The sequence below is a fragment of the Ovis canadensis genome, chromosome 2 (genome assembly GCF_042477335.2).
Source record: "Ovis canadensis isolate MfBH-ARS-UI-01 breed Bighorn chromosome 2, ARS-UI_OviCan_v2, whole genome shotgun sequence".
In the NCBI taxonomy this organism is placed as follows: Eukaryota; Metazoa; Chordata; class Mammalia; order Artiodactyla; family Bovidae; genus Ovis; species Ovis canadensis.
Genome location: NC_091246.1, coordinates 182,487,802 through 182,511,934, shown reverse-complemented (window position 1 = coordinate 182,511,934; position 24,133 = coordinate 182,487,802).

The window sequence follows — 24,133 nt, the reverse complement described above, 5'->3', positions numbered from 1 at the left end:
CTGCTGTCTATGGGGTCGCACAGAGTCGGACACGACGGAAGCGACTTAGCAGCAGCAGGTAGTTAAGAGAGATTTGGTTTGAAATCTTTGTATTGTGCCTAACTTTTGTGCTGTACTTCTTGCATTTTTCTTTAAAATTCCATCTTTAAGAATCTTATTTACAGAATACAGTACATGTATGTCTTCTTTTTCAAAAATCTGAATTCTTAATAACAGCAACATAACTATTCATTTCTTTGATCAGATTGACTGACTGAAAGTCACTCAGTCGTGTATTACTCTTTGTGACCACAGGAACTATACAGTCCATGGGATTCTTCAGGCCAGAATACTGGAGTGGGTAGCCTTTCTCTTCTCCAGGGGATCTTCCTGACCCAAGGATCGAACCCAGGTCTCCCGCATTGCAGGCAGATTCTTTACCAGCTAAGCAAAAAATGCATGTATTGTCAGTTATCATAAAAATAATACCAAAGTTATCTCAAAAATAGGCCTACTCTAAGTAGTTTGATACTATTTTTTAGCTTATTTTATCCCTAAGACATATTAGGTATATAAAAACAAAATACATATTTTAAGGTAGGTTGGAATAACTCTTCTCTGAAGTCTTTGTTGAATTTGTTACAATATCATGTCTGTTTTATGTTTTGGTTTTTGGGCAAAGGATGTGGAATCTTAGCTCTCCGGCCAAGGATCAAACCTGCACCCCCTGCATTAGAAGGCGAAGTCTTAACCACTGGACTACCAGGGAAGTCCCTGTAAAAGTTTCTTTTGTCATTCTTGATTCACCTTCCTCCATCTCCACTCTGGTACCCTCCACCCTATTTTAGGCCTTTGTAATACTCCATCTGTATAGTTGCCACGATGTCCCATCCTCTCTCTCCTAGAAATAGGTCTGGTATCACTTCTTTCCACAGCTAAGAACCTGTCCTTCCTTACCTTGCTCAGAGAACAGTCACTCTCCATGATCTCCACAACGAACTCTGAATCACTTCATAAACATTCAAAATCCTCCTTGACTAGGTATCAACCCGCATTCTGAGATGACACCGCCAATTTTCTCCATCACTTACATTAATCTACTCTCAGAACCAGCTAGTCAGAAATCGACTGGGCAGGATTTGCTAGGGCAAGGACTAGATACCAGACAGACAGTCTGTAGCTGGGGAGGGGGGGGCGGGTCTGGCAGCTGTGACTGCAGACATCTGGGCTGGCACATGGCCTGGACTAGATAGAAGGGTCTTGCCAAAGCAGTCACACCAGATATAAAGATCCACATTCCGTATCCGTTTAAAAACAAGGTACATTCCCAGGTCTTGGGAAATCTGAACACCAGACAGGATACAACCCAGACAGAGGGAAACGAGACTGTGACAGGAGACAGTAATTGTCTTTCAAGGTAGGAGCTGAAGCACAAAGAACCAGGTAAGGGCTCAGGTGTTCAAACAAGAATGACACAGCAGAGCAGAAGCAGGAGCAAGAAAGGCATATGGAGAGCTGTTTAACAGCTTGCTTGGCTACCTTCCATTTGTCTTAACTTAGCAGTATGGTGTCCACAGGCTTGTACTGTGTTGTTTCATTAATCATATATGTAATAAGTTAAATTATAGACATACCCACCTGCCTTCCCCACATCAGAGATAACAGATTGGTAACAGAAGAGGCATAAGCTGACATGGCAGTGGTGGAGGCTTCCCTTGATGTGTGGAAAATAGTTTACCCTGCTTTTTGTTACCACTATGATGGGAAATTTGAAAAATGTACTATGTGCCTGAAAAAATTCAAACCAAAAAGCAAGTTTCAAAATTTGTGTAGCTGATTTCATTCATTATTGTGCTTCATGGTTTCTGAGATTCCTGGCAAATACTTTTAAAATTTTGTTCTATTGTTGTGATGTTACATTTTGATAAGGGCGGGGGGTGGGGGGAGGAGAGGAATACTATAAACTAGGGGAAGAAACGAGGTTATTTGTACCTCTCCCCTCCCCACCCCACACTACGTGACTGATAAAAGCTATTCTCTTTTTGGAATTTGGTTTCAGTCACTCTCAACAAATTCTTTTGTCATTGCCATAAGCCTAGTGTTACAGAGCCCTACAGGCATAGTTGCGCACAAGTTTCTGAGCTCAGGGTATCAGAGCTAACTGTTTTATTTGATATTCTGGTGTCCAGTTTAAGTAAACCTGGGTAAGCCAATAGAGGCAAAACCACTTCTTAACAGAACTGATGCTTTAAAAAAGACTTAATTCTGTCTAGATGTGGTACAAGCCCTCCAACACAGCCACAGAGGAGAAAGCTTCTGCCTTTTTGCAGAACTGATGTAAATTAGAATATTTCCTGAGACAGGTCAGCCTGGAGTAATTTTCCAGTTGACTTGCCATATAACCAGGGGACTAGCTCCCACATCACAATGCAATGCAGATGAAAACCCCTGTAATTTCTCTCAGGTTTTCACATTTGTTTGTTCATGGTGTGGAAAATTGTCAGTATGTGGCTCAGAGTTTAAGTAAGCTGGTGGGAATCTGTCCAAAGCTCAACCTGGCACATAGTTGGTGCTTAATAAATATCTGTTGATTTACACTTTGAAAACTGAATGGTGTTTCGGTCACTCTGTCCTCAAATACCCAGAAGATGCTTTTGAAAATTTTAGTCACTCCAGCAGCTGCAGGAATCCCCCTCTATGTAGATTCTCCTGCCAGATGGGCATGAATGTAAAACAACAGTTTGGGTCCATTTTAAAGAATTTTTGAAAAAATAAATGAGGCATTCTATTTCATTCTTTCAACATATATTTACCATTGGGACTTTATCAGGCTTCATGGCCTACATCATCCTTTAGACAGCCTTCCTATATTTGGAGAATTTGCTTCCTTAAGAGCTCTGACTTTCCCTAATAGAAACTAGAGATCCATATCTTTCTCAGTCTTGGATGTCAAAAATCGGAGATGCTCACAAGAGATGGTGATGTAAAGGGAAGCTAAGGAGGCTGAACCAGGAGGAATGCTTTTCTAGTTGGTGGTGGTGGAGAAGCAATGCTGAGAAGCAGCAGCAATGACAGTGCCCTCGTCAGGCTGGGATCTGAGGTGTTTGCGCCCAGTGGTAGAAGCAGGGTATTATTATTATTATTATTATTATTATTAATACACACACATTCTTTTTCAAGGTCTTTACTCACAACCCTCATGAGATGGGGGGATGGGGTGGGCGTTGTTCCAAGTCCTTGCACAGACTCTGTGAACATGTGAACTCTTATATTTCATTCGTACATTTTCTCCTGTGAGTAAAGGAGGCTCAGCTGCTACCAGCTAAGAATGCTGGCTGCTATGCCCACACTTGGCTAAACACCACAGTAAGGATACAGATATAAAGACAAAAAGATGTGAACGCAGCCTCCAAGATTCCATGGCCTGGATGGGGAATAGGCTCAAGCCCGTCAATGGGATGCAATGATCACAGCTGCGAAGTGGCATACAAACAGATCCGAGTGCTGTAGGGCACAAGGAAGGCAGGGGCTGCTTGGGAAGGTGCATGCCCCTCTGTACCTAGGCAATGGACACTGACTTCACCACCCTCAGACCCTCTGCCACACACAGACAGAGGCCACCACCCACCCCTTAAGTCTGGGATGCCGTTAGTGCAAAGCTGTCACTTAGTAGGACTCTAAATCCCACAGCCCAGGGATGAAGTGCAGCCTCAACTGTTGGGCCCCCATGTCCTTCCCTCTGTCTATCTTGCTATTATTCAGGGCTGAGACTTGGACTTCCATCGGGTCACAGACAAGCCATGGCCATGGGGACAGACACAGCCACTGAGAACTCTGGTGGTACAGTGGGACAGGGCATGAAGGGAAAGTGGAATTCCTTGGCATGACAGTTCTGAACCTCAGGAGGGGCAAGCTCTTGTTTGAATCCTTTAGCAGGAAGGAACCTAGGTACTTGTTTGCAAGTGGGGCCAGCCCCTGAAGGCACCACCCTTTCAATACCTTCTTCTCAAAGTCTGACCATCAATGCTATAGTCGTGTTTTATTCTGCTTCCTTTAACACCTTTTTATGAGAATCTTAAAGTCTCATGGGTTGTGTGGGTGGCACAGCAAGGAGCCAGGAGATAACCAACAAGGGGCAGATCAAGCTATAGGCAGGGCAGGAAAGGCAGGAGTCAAGGGGCTGGGCAGAGAGGTGGAGAAAACTGGAAAGTGCGGAACCAGAAGTGGTCCCCAGGTTGGAGTGAGCTCCCAGTACCTGTGCAGCCAATTATCTCTGCTTCGTCCCTCTCCCCAGGTTGAGTCTGCCTCCTCCATACTGTTCACAGGTACATATCTGGACCTGAGGAGAGAGCTGTCAGCATGGACCATCACAGCCTGGGTGACTTTTGAATTGCTCCCATCCAACAGGAAAGCCTGGCTCCACGCATGAAACTGACCATCCAGCAGTGGTTTTGCTAAAGCACAACTGAACCACGTTGGCCACTGTACCTGGCCACCCTCAGCAGCAACAGATTCCTAACTGTGACTTGTTCATTAGGGTGCCATCCCTAGACAGATAGGGCCTTTCTGCAGTGTGACCCCTTCCAGGCCAGACAACAGATTCCTTCAGGTTGTAACCACAGCACAGAGACAACATCAGGAACATCATTTCCTTTCGCTTCTCTTCCCACCCCTTCTTACATCAGAGAAGCAGTCTCAGCTCCATGCTGCTGTGTTAAGTCTCCACTACTATTACTGTCTTCCCTGTGTAACAAGACAACCAGTCTCAAGCTCAGACAGCAAGAGCTGGCTAAGAGTCATGATATTGTTTTGTTTTCATTGTACTTTTATAATGGATACAAAGGCATATGTGCTTTATTACCACCTATTTACATTCAGGGTAATAATACTGATAGTAATATTCCCTCCTAATTTTTAAATAATTTTTTAAAAAATAAATAAATGTAACCTTTAAAAAGTGAGTAAAATGTTTAAAAATTATGAGGCAATGGACATAGCAGCAATTGTGATAGCCCCCAAATAACCTGTTATTTGAGTTAGGGAGACCATGTCCCTAAGATATGGCCCTCCATCCTGTTCCCTGTTCTCCCACTCAGGTTCAGCTCCTGGGGGAGACGGGGGCAGATCCCATCATGGGCAGACAGCCAAAGCTGGGCACTTGAGGTCATTGCTATTTGATTCTTTTCTCTTTTTAAATTGTTTTCTTCTATGTTTGTCTTTCACCCCATTTCCCCATTAGGGAGTGAGTTCCTTGAGGGCAAAGACAGTGTCAGCGCTTTCTTTCCAACTCTCTTGCAGCTGCCAGTCTCAGTATTAAGCGCACAGTAGGCGTTCGATAAACGCCTGCTGCTGCTCTGCATTCAATACTCAGGCAAAAACAACATCCCCACTCACACCAGACACTGAAAAAATAGGTCATCTCTTTGGCAAGGGCAACAGGATTCATCAGGAAGACTCTGTGAATGGTGTAAATGAACAACAAATAAGAAACTCAGTCTTTTGGAAAAATCACATCTTTGTTGCAAAGATGCCAGAATGTCTGAAAATGGCTAAAACCTGGGGATTTTCCATAGATTAGTCATGTGGTTTAAATAATTAGAACTGAAGGCCTATGGGTATGAGATTGCCCCCAGTGAAATCTGAGCGGTTCCAGGCAAAGTTTAGTCATGTGTAAAGAGGAGAAGTACCTCATACTGACAGCAAGGAATTAAAAGAAGGAAGAAATCAAGAAGGGACCTGCAGCCTGGAGAGGAGAGAAAAGGCATGTTATAAGGCTGGGCCTAGAGAGAGGTGTGCAGAAAACTCAGCCAATGTGCTGAATGTATTAATATTTGCAATTTTACAGAAAGAGTCCAGTCTGGATCACAGGCATTTGGGGTATTTGTTTTAATAGCATTCTAAGTGAAAGCCCTCTCTCTGGTAATAGAGTTTCTTTCCATTTTTATGAAGTCAAAAATGAAAAATAAGCTAAAGCAAAAGAATCTAATTTCCTATAATAAGGTTTTGTTCTGAGTCACTTATAAATGCAAAATCACGGGGTCTTAGACACCAGAAGGCATATGTTGATCATGGAAATGAAATAAGAAAAATAAAATCTTAGAAACCCACTCATAAATATTGACCTTCACCCTTTCCCCCACCTCCAGCTCCCACCTACAACTTCACACATGTGTGCCCACACACACACACTCACACACCAGGGAGAAATAACAACACTGGCTTTCAGAGGCTGCGCGAGACAGACTGTGAACAGACCTGTTCTCCAGATAGAACATATTTGTTCAATAAATTCATCACCTCTGGGTGGAAGTCCATGGAATTCAACACTGCTGCCAAAAACTCCCAAACTTAGAAGTGGTCAGGGATACCACGTGGTCCTGAGTAGCCCACTGGAGGCTGAGAGTCGCCAGGGGCCCCTTGATGAAGGACATCAGAATTAAATGCTATACCTTTTCTCAACCAAGTTAAACTCACCTTTCATAAGTGAAAGATTATGGTCCTATTGCAGGCGAAGGAGTCAGTGACCTAACATTTCAATATCTGTTCTGTTTTGTCAGTTTGACCCAAAGCACATACCTTGAAGCCTTTTTAGCATACACTTTGTCCAGAACGTCACCTAGAAATGCTCATGAAGCATTAGTTTCATCAATTCTCCCCAGTTTTTCTTGTTACTGAAAATTCAAAGGTGTGACCCCCACTTCCCATTCGCCTATATTTGTAATTGCCATCATGAGCTATGAGCCAATGCCATTCCTTTCTTTGTCTGCATCTCTTTTAGACCTCCAGACTGCCTGTTTCCAGGGCTTCCCAGGTCGTTCAGTGTTAAAGAGGAGGAGATGCAGGCAATGCAAGAGATGTGGGTTCAGTCCCTGGGTTGGGAAGATCCCCTAAAGGAGGATAATGGTAACCCACCCCAGTATTCTTGCCTGGAAAGTTCCATGGACACAGGAGCCTGATGGGCTACAGTTCATAAAGTTGCAAAGAGTCAGACACGACCGAGCAACTGAGCACACAGTGCCTGTTTCCAGGACGTGAATAATTGCATCCTCATGCTATCAAGTCACAAGTCTTCCTCTATATTAACTGCCAATCAGTCCTCCCTGCACCAGGACTAAGTATCAGTTATGCAGACTGGGTCAGATGGTCCCACAATGCATCTTCCAGTCTTCCCTCATTCTTTTGGTGGGACAATCTCTCCCTCCTCCTCAACTGTGCCTCCTCCCTCCTAGAGTTCTCCTGCCTCTACTGTGCACCCAAGCTTTGGACATGGTTCATACACCCATGACAGAAATTTATTTTTGACCCCAGAAGCCCAGACTAAATTTTTATAACTTTTTCCACTTTCCCCTGAATATACCCTTTATCTTTTCTTCTTCCTACATGAGCCAATATTCATTCAGAATCACTTATTCAAATAAGAATAACTGTCTCTTGTGACTTTAAAAAAAAGTTTGGAATCTGATTGCCCCTAAGGAGTCACTGGAAGGGCTGAACAGAATAGTAATACTCCTGTGTGTATGCATTCATATTTATATGCACAGAGTGCCAAGGAACTAGTGGGAGTTTGTAGTCAGCCAGACCTGCGTTTGAATCCCAGCTCCAACAAGGACCTCAGGTACCATTATTAACCCTTCTATGTTTCAATTACCAGACCAGAAAAAAAATAATAATGCAGACAACAGGAGCTGCTTCAGTAAGTCGGTACAAGAATTAAATGATACAAAGTCCTTTGCACAACATCTGAATCATGAAAGCCTTCAATAAATGGGAGTGAAATGTAGAAATGATCATTTCTTTAGTAGTAGTAGTAGTAGTGTTATAACTACTAGTGGTAATTATGTCTAGTATTAAAGAAGTATTGCTATTATTTGAAGTCAGAAGGCCTGGTTTCCAAACTAGCTTTGTGAATAACTTATTTTCCTAGAACAAATTGGAATTTCATTTCCTCCTCTGCAATAGAGCTTGAGCATTAAGACTGTGGAATTCCAATTCTAACTCCTCCACCTCCTCCATTTATTAGTTACACAATGTTGAGCAAGTTACTCAAATGTTATGAGACTCGGCTTCTTTATCTATAAAATGCAGGTGATAATAGCACCTACTTCAAAGGGTCATTGTCATTATTCAATGAGTTGACACAAGTACAATGTTTCAAAGTGCTTACCGCCTAGTAAGTACTCAAGAAATGTTTCTAAAATCTGTAATAGGTTATACTGACATCCACCACACAGGTTATGAAGAAGATTTGCATGAAAAGATAATGCATGAAAAGCACCATCCCGTGACACTGTTTGGTGTAAGTGGCTCATAAGCCAGGATGTAGCTCAGGATTACCTGGAGATATTTTAATAAAACTAATGCCTTTGTCTCATCCCAGACCAATTACATCAGTAATCTCTAGGAGTGGGGCCAGGACATTTTCAAAGCTCCTTCACATGATTTTAATGTGCAGCTAGGGTGAAAAATCTCTTGCCTAGCAATAAAGATAATGCACTAAAAGGTAGCTATTTTTACTCTTTATCTATATTCACAAATATCCAAACCTACAAAAAAAAAAAAGAAAGAAAAAGTTATCTGATTTATAAAAAGATTAAGCACTTTAGAAAAACATTCAGGGGACTTTCCTGGTGGTCCAGTGGCTAAGACTCTGAGCTCCCAATGCAGGCGTCCAGGTTCCATTCCTGGTCAGGGAATTAGACCCCACATGTTTCAACTAAGAGTTCTCATGCCACAACGAAATATTTTGCATGCTGCAATTAAGACCTGGCACAGCCAAATAAATAAATATATTTTATTTTATTTTATTTATTTTATTTTTTTTTAAAAGTTAATGAATTTAATGAAAATCCATAGCCTTGATTCTGTATCATTCTACTCTTTATACAATAGGAGTCAGTCTTCAACATTTTTTTATTTTTTTTATTTTTATTTTTTTTTAACTGTGAATGCTTAAAGCTTTATTTTTTTTATTTTTTTTTATTCTTTTTTTTTCTTTTTTTAATTTTAGTTTTTTATTTTTTAAATTTTAAAATCTTTAATTCTTACATGCATTCCCAAACATGAACCCCCCTCCCACCTCCCTCCCCATAACAACTTTCTGGGTCATCCCCATGCACCAGCCCCAAGCATGCTGCATCCTGCGTCAGACATAAACTGGCGATTCAATTCACATGATAGTATACATGTTAGAATGTCATTCTCCCAAATCATCCCACCCTCTCCCTCTCCCTCTGAGTCCAAAAGTCCGTTATACACATCTGTGTCTCTTTCCCTGTCTTGCATACAGGGTCGTCATTGCCATCTTCCTAAATTCCATATATATGTGTTAGTATACTGTATTGGTGTTTTTCTTTCTGGCTTACTTCACTCTGTATAATCGGCTCCAGTTTCATCCATCTCATCAGAACTGATTCAAATGAATTCTTTTTAACGGCTGAGTAATACTCCATTGTGTATATGTACCACAGCTTTCTTATCCATTCATCTGCTGATGAACATCTAGGTTGTTTCCATGTCCTGGCTATTATAAACAGTGCTGCAATGAACATTGGGGTACATGTGTCTCTTTCAATTCTGGTTTCCTCGGTGTGTATGCCCAGAAGTGGGATTGCTGGGTCATAAGGTAGTTCTATTTGCAATTTTTTAAGGAATCTCCACACCGTTCTCCATAGTGGCTGTACTAGTTTGCATTCCCACCAACAGTGTAGGAGGGTCCCCTTTTCTCCACACCCTCTCCAGCATTTATTGCTTGCAGATTTTTGGATCGCAGCCATTCTGACTGGTGTGAAGTGGTACCTCATTGTGGTTTTGATTTGCATTTCTCTAATAATGAGTGATGTTGAGCATCTTTTCATGTGTTTGTTAGCCATCCGTATGTCTTCTTTGGAGAAATGTCTATTTAGTTCTTTGGCCCATTTTTTGATTGGGTCGTTTATTTTTCTGGAATTGAGCTGCATAAGTTGCTTGTATATTTTTGAGATTAGTTGTTTGTCAGTTGCTTCATTTGCTATTATTTTCTCCCATTCAGAAGGCTGTCTTTTCACCTTGCTTATAGTTTCCTTTGTTGTGCAGAAGCTTTTAATTTTAATTAGATCCCATTTGTTTATTTTTGCTTTTATTTCCAGAATTCTGGGAGGTGGATCATAGAGAATCCTGCTGTGATTTATGTCTGAGAGTGTTTTGCCTATGTTCTCCTCTAGGAGTTTTATAGTTTCTGATCTTACACTAATAGATGGAGAAATATACCATGTTCATGGATTGGAAGAATCAATATAGTGAAAATGAGTATACTACCCAAAGCAATTTACAAATTCAATGCAATCCCTATCAAGCTACCAGCCACATTTTTCACAGAACTAGAACAAATAACTTCAAGATTTGTATGGAAATACAAAAAACCTCGAATAGCCAAAGCAATCTTGAGAAAGAAGAATGGAACTGGAGGAATCAACTTGCCTGACTTCAGGCTCTACTACAAAGCCACAGTCATCAAGACAGTATGGTACTGGCACAAAGACAGACATATAGATCAATGGAACAAAATAGAAAGCCCAGAGATAAATCCACACACATATGGACACCTTATCTTTGACAAAGGAGGCAAGAATATACAATGGAGTAAAGACAATCTCTTTAACAAGTGGTGCTGGGAAAACTGGTCAACCACTTGTAAAAGAATGAAACTAGATCACTTTCTAACACCGCACACAAAAATAAACTCAAAATGGATTAAAGATCTAAATAAATATATTTTAAAATTCTGAAATTATGTTGCCTACATCTATACTCCAACCTACCAAATATTCCTTTACTAACCAGGAGGCAGCTGCCAGAGAACAGTGAGAAGCTGACAGACATTAGAGAAAGTGTTAGTAGCCACAGTGAATATAGAGATGCTCAATGCCTTGTACACTGGCAGGGTTCAATGGCTGTTTGCTAAAATGAGTTGATACTATGATGGAAGTCAGTGGGAGAAGACTGATTAGTAAATGACACTAAGGGTTAAAGCAAGATACACATATGAATGTGTATATACACAGTCCCTCTCACACACACATACACACACGCACACACACACCTCTCACTGCCCTTCTTCCCCTCACTGGAATTCTGCCCTCTCTGAACCTTTCTCAATGGCATTTAAAGAGTATCACTGTTGCTACACAAATGATATGGGAGAGAAGTTATACCCTACCATATATTCATAAACCTTTACGCCTCTTTATTATTATTTAACATCATCTTCTTCCACAAAACACTACAAAAATTGATACTCTTAGAAACGAAAACTTATGTCCACACAAAACCACAAATAGACATGTTCATGACAATATAATTAATATTAGCCAAAAAGTGAAAACAGTGCAAACGTCCATCCACTGATATAAAATGTGGTATATCCATCCTATGGAATGCTATTGGGCAATAAAAATAAAGTACTGATACATGCTACAATGTGAATTAACTTCAAAAACATTCTCAGTGAATGAAGTCATACATAAAGACTATGTGATCCCCTTTACCTGAAATACCAAGAGTAAGCAAATTCATGGGGACAAGTACCAGATGAGGGGTTGTTTATGGCTGGGGCTGGGAGAGGGATGCGTGAAGGTGTGTAGGAGAGTGGTATCGGGGAGTAATTGCCAAGTACAGGGTTTCTTTTCAGAGTGGTGAAAATGTTCTACAATTACATAGTGGTGAAGGGTATACAACTTCAAACATACTAAAAATCACTGGATAACTTCCTGACCCAGGAATCGAAATGGGGTCTCCTGCACTGCAGGCAGATTCTTTACCAGCTGAGCTACCCGGGAAGCCCCAAAATCATTGAACCAAGCACTTAAACAGGTTATTAATTTTATGGCCTGTAAATTATATCTTAACAAAGCTGTTAAGAAGATGACTGTGATCTACCAAAAAATGCTTAAAAATATTTCATACGGGACTTCCCTGGCGGTCCACTGATTAAGACTCCATGCTGCCAGTGCAGGGGTTGCTGATTTGATCTCTAGTCAGAGAAATAAGATCCCACAAGCTGTATGGTGTGGCCAAAATTTTTTAAAATTCATATATTTTAGCAGAGAAAGCTGAATAATACATATTTTAGGAAAAAGTATTTTGGAGTAGGAAATGGCAACCTACTCCAGTATTCTTGCCTGGAAAATTCCATGAACAGAGGATCCTGGCAGACTACAGTCCACAGGGTCAACATGACTGAACACAGCACAGCCTACAGGAAAAATGATTTAACACTTTAGACACATTTTGTTAATGTAGTCACCCTCATTTCCCAGCAACAGCAGATGAATTGAGGCTTGTGGGCATAGATTTTGCAGACAGCAGGTCCCTTGCAGCTTCACCTGATTGCCACAGGAGAACCACAATATTTCTCGAGAACGTCCTGCCTGACAGACTTCTCTGGCTTTCACAAGGCCAGCCTCGGAGTTACCTCTACCCTCCCTTATGGACAGAGGTGAGTCCCAGGAGGCCCTGCATACTGGTTGGTTCCATTAGGCTACTGCTCTTTAGCTGACCTGCTAATGCAATTTAAAAAATCTCTTAGGAAAGTCTATTATGTTACTGATCCAGGAGTCATTTAATTCTCCTCCTCTGGTTTATAGAATCTCAGTTTTGTTTACATTGGAAAGTACACAATCTCAAGGGATAACTTGTATTTGCCTTTAAGTCAATCATGGTAATCCATTTCATTGTCAGTGAATGGTCGAGTGATGGGCAAGATTTCTGGGTCTGGCAAATAAGGCAAAGTATACTTGAGAGTATATTGGAAATATATACTTCTTGATTAAAAAAAAAATATATATATATATATATTTAGGGATGCTGAAAGATAGGTCAGCCTCCTTGCTGTCTTCGTCAAGTGTGAATTTGTATAGATATTTTGAGACTGAGTGGGGAGATATTTCCTAAATGCAGAGGTTGGAAAAGCAGAAAAAGGGCAAGAGCCTGGATCCACTGTGAGATTACCAAGTTGTTGAGCCAACTTTATAACCACCTATCTTCTGACTTTCCATTATATACAATAAATGTATTATTTAACCCACCATTACTTGAAACCAAAAGGATGTCAACTGGAACATCTACCAACCTAAAGATTCATAGTTTCCTTCCTGACCAGAGTTTTCTGATAGAATCAGAATTAGGTTTGACTATTAGCAGGCTACAGTCCATGGGGTTGCAAAGAGTTGGACATGGCTGAGCAACTGAACATGCATATAAGTATATATAAGTACAGTTTAAACAAGAAGTGAAAGCGGCAGAGGCAGGAATTCCAGAGCTAGTAGAATGGCTCTACAGTCATCGTGAACTCAGGTTTCTTCTATCAAGCAAATTATCATCTGTAAGTTGCCATCCTCAAGATCACCTCATGGTCCAAAGTGGTTGCTGAAACCCCAGCCTTCACATTCACATTCCAGGACAAAGGAAAGGGGAAGTATGGAAGGACAATAAAGGAGAATACCCTAGAACTGAATCTTCCATAAGGAATATCCTGAAAGTGCAACACAATATTCTGTTTATACATCATTGACTAGAACTAGGTCATGCCACCTCATCTTACTGCAAAGAAGACTGGGAAATGTCTTCTAGCTGGGTACACTGTTTTGGGTTCCATTTTTAGAGAGAAGCATAGAGTGGGTATTGTAAAAGTAATTAGAAATCTCTGATACATAGACGATAAGTCCTTGATTAACCTCAGTACACTCTTCCATTAACCAAAGATAACAGAATATGCTTTATGCAAAATCTGTCCAAAGAAGTTAGGGTGATACACAGTAAAGTCAGTGCATCAGATGTCTCTGATGTGATATGTATGTTTTTTTAAGATGACATTTTGAAAATGGGTAATATATTTTTAAATGAAATCAAATCATCAAACTCCTGGGTTACACAGAACTCACATTGTTATTATTATTATTTTGGCCAAGCCCCTTGGCTTGTGAGATCTTAGTTCCCTGACCAAGGATTGAACCCAGGGCCCCAGCAATGAAAGTGCACAGTCCTAACCACTGGACCTCCCAGGAATTCCTGGAACTCAGATTAAAAACCAGTAAAATGATGGATCATAAATGGCACCCAGGTTGTCCCAGAAGATTCTGAAACTACCTAAGAACAGGTGTAATTTGAAACAGGAAAATAGCAGGAAGAAATATCACTGGGTACCACAACTATGACTAGCCAAAGTGTCTATTTTTAAACTTTAATTTTAAAAAATTTAGTTAATGGGAAAAAGCTAGTATACTGACTGATGTGTCAGTGACACTTATTCTGAGGGAAAACTTAGGATAAAATACCTTCTTCTACTTGTGGTTAATTAAAGAAAATTCTGTGGGACTAAACAGCAAATTGCAAGGGACCGACTCATTGGTAAAGACCCTGATGATGGGAAAAATTGAAGGTGGGAGGAGAAGGAGACGACAGAGGATGAGATGGTTGGATAGCATCACCAACACAATGGACATGAGTTTGAGTTTGAGTAGGCTCCGGGAGTTGGTGAAGGACAGGGAAGCCTGGTGTGCTGCAGTCCATGGGGTTGCAGAATTGGACATGACTGAGCAACTGAACTGACCTGAACTGAAACAGCAAGTTACTTACAACTCATAGTTTTTACTGCCCTTTATATGTGTATACCATTGTTTTCTCAAATCTGTGGTAACAATGAAAATCACATTGAACAAATTGGATTTGGAAACTAATAAAAACTTAACTGATGTTAAGTTCTAATTTCAAATATCATTGATCATCAAAACAGACCCATTTTTCTCCCTGGTAAACTTTATTTAAAAGAAATATTACACATTTAGACTTACAGAATAAATCTATGCTGGTAGATCACTGCATTGTCTCTTCAATATCATGGAATCCCAAGTAAGATTTCATTTGAAAATAATTCTGCTCCTTAAAAAAATATTTGGAAGCAACTGAAAAAATTGTTTGAAAGCTACTATCTCATTCCAAAAGTGAAAGTCAGTCCAAATGTGGTTTGCACTTCTCTTCTGACTTCCAAACCAAAAACATAAAAATAAGCACCACAAATCTTATAACTGGATGAAAACCTTACCCCCAGCCATATCCTAATTTATGACTGGATATGAGCACATCTCAGACCAGATGCTTGGACTGTACATCCCACTCTCACAAATCACAAGCATTGTACAATTTCAGGTTGAATTGATAACAGGGATTTTTCCTTTAATTCCCCAAGCAAACATCCCAAAGAAGCAGATGTGTGTGCTTAAATCCACAACCCCACCATCATCTTTCCTCCTAATTCCATCTACCAGGCTGGTTGTGCCCAGGGCAGCATCTTTGCTGGCCTCTCTCCCAGGTTTTGCAGATACCACTTCTTGCATGCTGTGCCTTCTTAACTTTCTTGTTCCCAGGTCTATTATTCACTCTCTTACTACCTGACGACCTCAAAGGGTTCTTATGCTGCCTGATGTCCCAGAAGTGTTATTGCATCACAAGATTCAGAAACACTGGTTGGTTACAGGGAACCCAAATTCTCCCTATGGTTTTCAGTCCTGCTCTGTGAAGCTACTGTAAACTGGGAGGCCCTCCACTCCACAACCCCAGCACCTCTTGGATTTGTCTCACAAAATGTCATCTGAACAAAAGCTCCACATTTATCTGTAAGACCTTTGGAAACCATAGATTCCCTCAGCAATGGCCCGAGGGAGGACAAAGTACTTACTCTTTCTGATCTACATAAAGCCCCCAGTGCTCACACACACTGCCAGCTGTGGGAAGCAACAAGCCCCTCTTTTTGTCCTAGGACAAGAGGGACCACCTGTTTCTCATCTTCTGGATTTAAACAAATAAGTCTGTGTTTACATGGTCTATAACCAGTGGTTGCTTTTATGGACTTGGAATTATACTCCAAGGTCATCTTTAATCTTTCTTAACTACAGATTATTTTCAAAAATTGGTCCTAAGGGGAAAATCCCTTGATCATTCCAGCTGCATCTCTCAAGACTATCTGGGTCCCAGCATGCTGGCTCTTCTGGTGCCTTTGGTGGCAACATGGCCCAGCAGCACATTGCCCTGTACTCCCTCCCACATGTGAATTTTAGCAGCCCATGCTTTGCTTTAAAGACCTCCAATGTCTCATTTCCTAAGAAAGCAGCCATAGAGCCTAGCAACAGAGGATCTGAACCCTAGTGTCAGAACACTGCCACTTACCTGCTATGTGATCTTGAGCAAACTGCTCTATGTTGCTAAACCTCAGCTTCATCAGCAGCAAAGCATAGATCGAAAATATCTCCTGCTTCTTCATGGAGTGCTATGAGAAGAAAGCATAGGAGAAGGGCTCAGCCTGAGTCTGGCAATGTTTGGTCCATATTAGCTAAGGTTACAGATAACGTTAGTGTCCGTGCCTCCTTTAAAACAGTTACCCAGGTCTTACCTGGTGGCTCAGTGATAAAGAATCCACCTGGCAATACAGGAAACATGGGTTTGATCTCTGATCCAGACGGATCCACAGGCTGTGGAGCAGGTAACCCGTGGAGCAGCGCCACCACTACTGAGCTTGTGCTCTAGAGCCCAGAAGCCTCAACTACTAAGCCCATGTGCTGCAACTACTGAGGCCCACACATCTAGAGTCTGTGCTCCAAAACAAAAGAAACGACCACAGTGAAAAGCCTGAGCACCACAACTAGAGAGAAGCTCATTGAGCAATGAAGATCCAGCAGAGCCAAAAATAAACTAATTAATTAAAATAACATTATTTTTAAAAAATCAAACACAGTTAACCAGAATCAGGGATCAGCTGGCTCACAGAAGTGCCTGATACTGAACAAATGAGTGGATGGATCCATACAGTCCAGACTCTCATAGTGAGCCTGGGCCATCAGACAGTGAAGGGACTTGGCTGCCTTGGGGACCTGCATCCATGTCCTCATTCCCTCTGTTCAATTGCCTCAACACATGGCACCTTGACTGCCCGGAATAATAAGTAATGAACATAATCCACTGTGTGGTGACTATGGGGATGGAATGGGATCACTGTGCAATGTCAAAGTGGACCTGAGTGAGTCTCCTTCTCCTCAGGGAGGGTCACCTGGACTACAGGAAACTGAGCCCAGCTCCCTTTGGGGTCCAGGAAACACATTCTGCTCTGGGAAGGAAGCAGATGCGTTCTTAGCATAACACGAACTGAGTGCATAGCTCTTAGAAAATAGTGTTTGAACTGTGTACATGGCAGTCTGTAGAAGACAGCCATCTTTGAGCTGTGAGGTTTGTTGCATTTTAAATATGTTAGCCAAGAACAAGCTGCAGCCAGCATGGAAGTTCTCTTTGCAGCCCTCCCCAACCACCAGATAGCCAGTGCTTACTCTCTTCCCTCCCAGTCTCCAAGCTGGGAGACCCTAAAACAGTACTTTGTTGTCCACATCACATGACAGCAGAAAGGGCAGAGGAGAGATGCCTCAGCCATAAGTGGATATCCAAGGAGGAGAAATGTGCCAGATGCAAGAGAGGATTCAGAACCTGCAGGTCTCTGAGATGGGGTAGATAGTCTCAGAAGTCTGGTAGGGAGCTCTGGGGAATGTGGAAAGAGGGCTGTGACAGCCACGGATGTGTTGCTAAGATCCTTTCAAGAAGAACTGCTGTCCAGCTAGAAAAGCAGTGAGCTAACGGCCTCCATCTGTTAGCACCTTCAGGTCTTCTCTCAGCTCTTTTGCTGAGGCCACACCCTTCCTGGGCATCCATCATCAAGGGACAGCAAGAGTATCTGACCATTTCTACCCAAAGCAGGACCCCTCTCATGGGCATCTATGTTCCAAAGCCCTCTGTTGCCTTGGCTGAGGTTGGTCATCTCTCCCTGTGCCATCTTGCTCTTCTTGCTCCTCCATGTTTCTTAGATATTACCTCTTCCCCTTCCCTGGCCCCTTGCCTCAGTCTCTTGTGCCCCTAACTCAGTCTCAGCAGGGGCTTTATGGAGGATCCAAATGACTTAGGAAGGAAGAGGGATCATTAGAAGAGGACAGGGGATGTTCTTGGAAGGCCCTTGAGAGATCCAAGGAACCCATGCACTAGATCCCATAAAACAGGTAGGTCCTGATTCTCCTTTCTGGGCAAGATTCTTAAGACGCCAGATTTGGGGATTATGGCCCAATGCTTAACAGTAAGTATATCTCACTCCTCACCACATTTTTTCTTGAGCATATTATCTGAACCCTGGGTCAGATAACCACTGAAGTCTTCCCGTGTATTGTTAGCACCAAAGAACAACAGGCACTGTATACATTTTTGCTCTGTAATACTTACCTTATAGTTGCCAATTTCAAGATGACCTCATGGTCATAAAATGGCCACTGTAGCTGCAGCCATCACAACAATGTTTTAGGCAGCAGAAGAGAGGGACAAAATAACAAAAAGTGCATACTTACAATTGTATCAGGACCTTTTAAAGATCTGTCCTGGGAGTATTGCTCTCCCCCAAAGATTTACAGTTATACATCATTTGCCATTTTTGCTGCAAGACATGCTACGAAGTGTATTTTTATAAATGGACATATTTCTATACCCAATGAAGAAGAGAATGTCCCAATGAAAGTAGGGATTTTCCAATGAAAGAAAGGGGAAAGGACAATAATATGTAGGCCTCTAGCAGTCCCTGCACACTTACCTTTAAGATGGTTTTCTCATATATCCTCATGCAGAACAACTCATCTCAAGTTTATAACTGCAATAACCCTGGGACTCCTGCACCATTTCTCCAATTGCACAAATCCAATCCCCTATCCCCATTCAAGCCTCCCTTTCTCAATGAAGCCTTTCCTGACCACTACAGCCCAGTGACCTCTCCATCTCTTATTGGGAAGTTATTCAGTTGGTTCTTATTTAACTTTCCATGTATTAGTCCTGTATCACCAGTGAAAATATGATCATCTAAAAGGACAAAAGTAGCAATTAGCATTATCTCCCAAATCAATAGCACAGTGTTAAATCATAAGTTTAGTTGCTGTGTGAACCATGGGCTGGATTAATTATAAAGTATTTCTCATTTCTTCTAAATAAAGTTAAGTTTGGAGATTTTTTCCCTTGCACTATACTCAAATGACATTTTCTGAAGTCTTCCTACTGCTTATTCCCATTTATTTGGTACTTCATCTCACCAAGGGACTTTGTGTAATACATTGCCTGGAGTTTCTATTGTATTTTATACACTCCCTCCAACTAAGCAGACACCCTGATAAGACATAGATTTCTAATCTTGGAGAAGGTGATGGAGAGACCCTTTTTCCTTTTCCCCACTAATAGGACTCTGATTTGAAATAGAGGTACGATGGAAAACAGTGATGTTTCCAGCTAAAAAGACTACCTTCTCATCCTCTGCAGCTATAGGAGACATGTGACACAGCCCTCGCCAATAAGATGGATATCAGCTATGTGACACAGCCCTTGCCAGTGAGATGGATATTCACTGAAAGGACTGATGCTGAAGCTGAAGCTCCAATACTTCAGCAACCTGAAGTGTTGACTCATTGGAAAAATTCTTATTCTGGGAAAGACTGAAGGCAAAAAGAGAAGGGGGCAACAGAGGATGAGACTGTTGGATAATATCATGGACTCAACGGGCATGAATTTGAGCAAACTCCAGGAAATAGTAGAAGACAGAGGAGCCTGGCCTACTGCAGTCCATGGAATTACAAAGAATTGGACATGACTTAGAGACTGAGCAACAACAAAATGAGATAGATAGGTGGCTATTTGATAAAGTCCTAGCCAATGAGACGGATAGGTGGCCATGTGACCCAGCTCTAGCCAATGAGATACAAATAGGAAATGTTAGATGATGCCTCTCTGAAAACTCTTTTAATTCCCTGACACTCACATTTTGCCTTTCACTCTTCCCTTCCTCCTTGACTGGAACAGAGACAAATATAGGCGGTAAAGCAACCATCTTGGAATCATAAAATAAGCATTAGGACAAAACCCACAAAGTAAAAACGGCTAAACAGAAAATTAGCAACTAGTCCCTGCTGGCACAATGGAGTTGAAGTCCTGAACTGGCTACCTTTTGACTTCACTCTATGTGGTAGACATTAACCCCTTCACAAAGTTTAGCAACTCTTGTTCAGGTCCCTGTAACTCTCAGCAGAAAGAAATCCAAAGAGTACCTCATAGAGAGGGGTTTCTCAGCAGTTAAATGTTCTTCTTTAGCAAGAACTCACTTTGGGACTGGGCACCCTCCTGGGAACAGTACTGTATATGTACACTCTACCCCTTTCATTGGAATTTCTGGCTATGTTGGACCCTGTGCTGTTGCTGCCAGACCTTCCTCAGACACTGTAATTTCTGTTCTCTTCAACTTAGCATCATGGACAATAATCTTCATCATTAGTGGTGCCCAAAATGTCATTAAGTAGTGCATTTTCATAAAATCTTTAAATGGAGGAAGAACAGAACCTAAACATCATTCAGAAAGTAATGAAGAGAAAGCTGCTGAAAATGAGATGTCAGCCCAATTACATCCTCTTTATCACGATTCACATTTTCAGCCTTGGTATGACATACTTTTGAAAATGGCTATCTCTCATCACATAATGTTTAATCCAATTCTGATGAGAATACAACATACATGTTTCATCTTCACTCAATTCTGAGAAGTGTTCTTTTTCTTAACACTGTAAGGAGGTGCTAAGAAGACCAAGTTGGCCCTTCAACTATTAGAGAAATTCAACTCTTCCTGAACCAGTTTTCTGACCATACCTGATGGGGAGATCAATCAGGGGTCTCCATTTGCCCAGGACTCAGGATGTCAGGAGGCAGAAATTTATTGTTAATAAATTTATTGTTTATTGAAATTTATTGTTACAAACAAGAAAGTCTCAGAGACGGGTTAGTAATCCCAGGCCTCTTGACAAAAAACAGAGAGCAAACAAAAAGGGTCACTGCTCCTCAGTTCACCCTTTGGGCCCTTAATCTCAATGTCTGTGACAGTCATTTAGGGGGCATTTTTTAACAAGTCCAGTCTGTTTTCTCACTTTTGTTCCAGGTATGAGTCTACACCCAGGGGATATAGTAGTGAATAAGAGAGATGAGATCCTTGCCTTTCTGCAGCATCAGTTTTAGTAGGGAAGACTGATAATAAACAAGGAAAAAATAAATAAACAAGATAACTTCAGAGTCAGAAGAATGATGAAGAAACACTTGTACAGGGGAGGGATGTGCTCAAGAAGGCCCACCACCCTCAGCCTTGCTCTGGCTTTCAAAGCCCTGGACCACCCCATGGTAGGTGGAGAGGAAGGATTAGGGGAATTCTGTGGGCCTTGAGAACTCACCCACTTTGTAGCCTGAACCCACCCTGCCTTCTAGACTGCACTCCAGGGGCTTGAGAACCCCACTGACCTGCCCACATAGCCCAAGCCTGACTCTAGGGTGTGTCCCATGCGGTGAATCACTTCAAAGGTGGGTATACCTGGAAATCTGAGGAGTAGTTGGAAGTTTGTGGAGGTGGAGGAAGTAGTGGGACTTTGTGGTGTGGGACAGAGTTGGAGATGCTAAAATAAACCCTTTTCTGTGGCCCAATAATTCCACTCCTGGGCATATATACCCAACAGAATACCTATAGCAGCATTCCTCATAATAGCAACAGGAAACTAGAAACAGCAACTAGAAACAAATGTCTTTCAGCCAGCAGAATGGATAAATAAACTCTAGTTCATTCATGCACTGCAATACTATGTAGCAAAAGCAACCAACTGCTGGTATAAGGAACAACATGGAAAAATCTCATAGACATTCTTAAGCAGAAGACTGACCCAAATGTGTCACTGCATTTATATGAAGTTCAAAAGCAGGCACAACTGGCCTGTGGTGATTGAGCTCAAAGTACTTTCATACCTTGAGGAAAGGGGGCAGATATTGACTGGCAGGAGCACCAGGGTACCTGGAAATGCCTTATATCTATATATAGAGAGAGAGATAGACATATGTATACGTGTGTGAAAATTCACTGAGGTGTGCACACTTATAATTTTAAACATTAATGTATGATATTATACCTCAAGAAAAAAAAGTAAGTTGCTTTGGAGAACAAGGAGGAGGGGGCAGAGGAAAAGGAAGAAGAAATGGAAGAAGTAAACTACCAGGTTTGAGAGACCAGCAAGCAGAGGGAACAGACAGTATGAAGCTCCTGATGCAAAAACAAACTTGGCATCACAGGCAACAGGAACGCACAAAGCAGGGAACGGTATCCACAGAAGCTAGGAAGGGAGGCTGGGCTGCTTATGTAGGGCCCCGAGTTTAGGGAAGAATCTGGATTTTCACCTAGGGGCAATGGGAAGCATTTGGCTTCTGGGGGCAAAAGAGGGGATTTTGCTCTAAGGGCCAACTACGCATGCAAGCAGGGAGACCATTCATAAGGCTATTGGAGTTAAAAACAGTGGCAGAGAAGTCTGTGAGAATCAGATGAGCTAGCAAGGATCAGAAGAGGCTATTATTCATCTACCATTCATTCATTTGCCAGTCCAGACCCTCCACACTCTTCTCACCTGCCCTAAGGAGGGTGGCTGGATGGGCACATTTAATAAGCCCCTTTGCCCTCTGAATGCAGGCTGGCTCACCAGACCAGAGAGGGCAGGAGGAGAATGAGGTTGGTGTGTATTTGGCTGAAGGGAACAGCCTTCTCCTACAGCTACACAACTTTGGTTCTGGAAACTGTTCCCTCTCTTTGTTTTGGACTTAGTACACCTTTGTAGGGCTTCCCTGGTGGCTCAGACAATAAAGAATCTGCCTGCAATGTGGGAGGCCTGGGTTCAGTTCCTGGGTTGGGAAAATCCCCTGGAGGAGGGCATGGCAACCCATTCCAGTATTCTTGCCTAGAGAATCCCCATGCACAGAGGAGCCTGATGGGCTATAGTCCACAGGGTTGCAAAGAGTCAGACACGACTGAGAGACTAAGCACAGCACACCTTTGTAAGGATTCCATTCAATTCCTCCCCAATTACCTTTTTTGAGTGTGCCATTTGTTTCCTGATGAGTATGAATTCCATACAGTACTAAAACCATAGGTCATTCCTTGATCCAGATGGTAAGGATAACATATATCCCACATGCCCCTAAGAAGGCAGAGAAGATTCTAATATATTTTCAAAACACTTTCATCCAAAATCAAAGTGTTACATTTGAAGGGGCCAGTCTCAGTTATCTGGAATATTTGCTTATAGGCAACATTTTATTCTGAGACAAGGCTGGATAAATGAGCATATTTATACATTATAAAGCCCTCCTATATTTTTCTTTCACAGCACTTCTCACAATTGAAATTAATTATTTATATTCTTTAATGCCCATTTTCTATATTAGACTCCAAGGTCCATAAAGATGGTCCATGGAAATGGTCCATGAAGAGGTCTGTCTCATTGCCCACTGTATCTCCAATACCTGAGACAATACCTGACATAGAAATTAATGAGCGTTGTTGAAGGATGGATTAAGAGGTGGGAGGTTAAGAGGAGAGAGGAAACCTGAGATTTAGAATTGGAAGATGAAGATGGAAATTCCAACTCCCCCAATTACCATCAGATTGTGTGTTTATGGGCTTCCCTGATAGCTCAGTGAGTAAAGAATCCACCCACAATGCAGGAGACCTGGGTCCCTGGGTCAGTAAGATCCCCTGGAGAAAGGCATGGCAACCCACTCCAGTATTCTTGTCTGGAAAATTCCACACACAGAAGAGACTGGCAGGCTACAGTCCATGGGTCGTAAAGAGTAAGACACAACTGGGTGAATAATATTTTCACACTTGTGTGTTTATATCCACCTGACTTCTCAAGGCTTCCATAAGCATCTGTACATAAAATTAGGATAAGAACTCCTTCCTGATCCAATATTTGTGAAGATCAAATGAGATAACACTTATATAAAAGTAAATGAAGCAGTAAATGGAGCAGCCGTCAAATATGAGATGTGATTATTATAATAAAAGCATCAGTAAGATGGGGCCACTCCTGGCCCCTGGTTTTTTAATGCAGCACGCATCAGCTTTTGCAGGGCATGAAAAGATATGATTTTTTACAGTTTTCATTTAAGAATAATTCAGTTCAAGTGGTTGCAAACCTTGGAATCCGGTAATGTGCCTCTAGGTGTTAAGGAATTCAGACAGCCATGCAGAAAACATGACAAGATAACA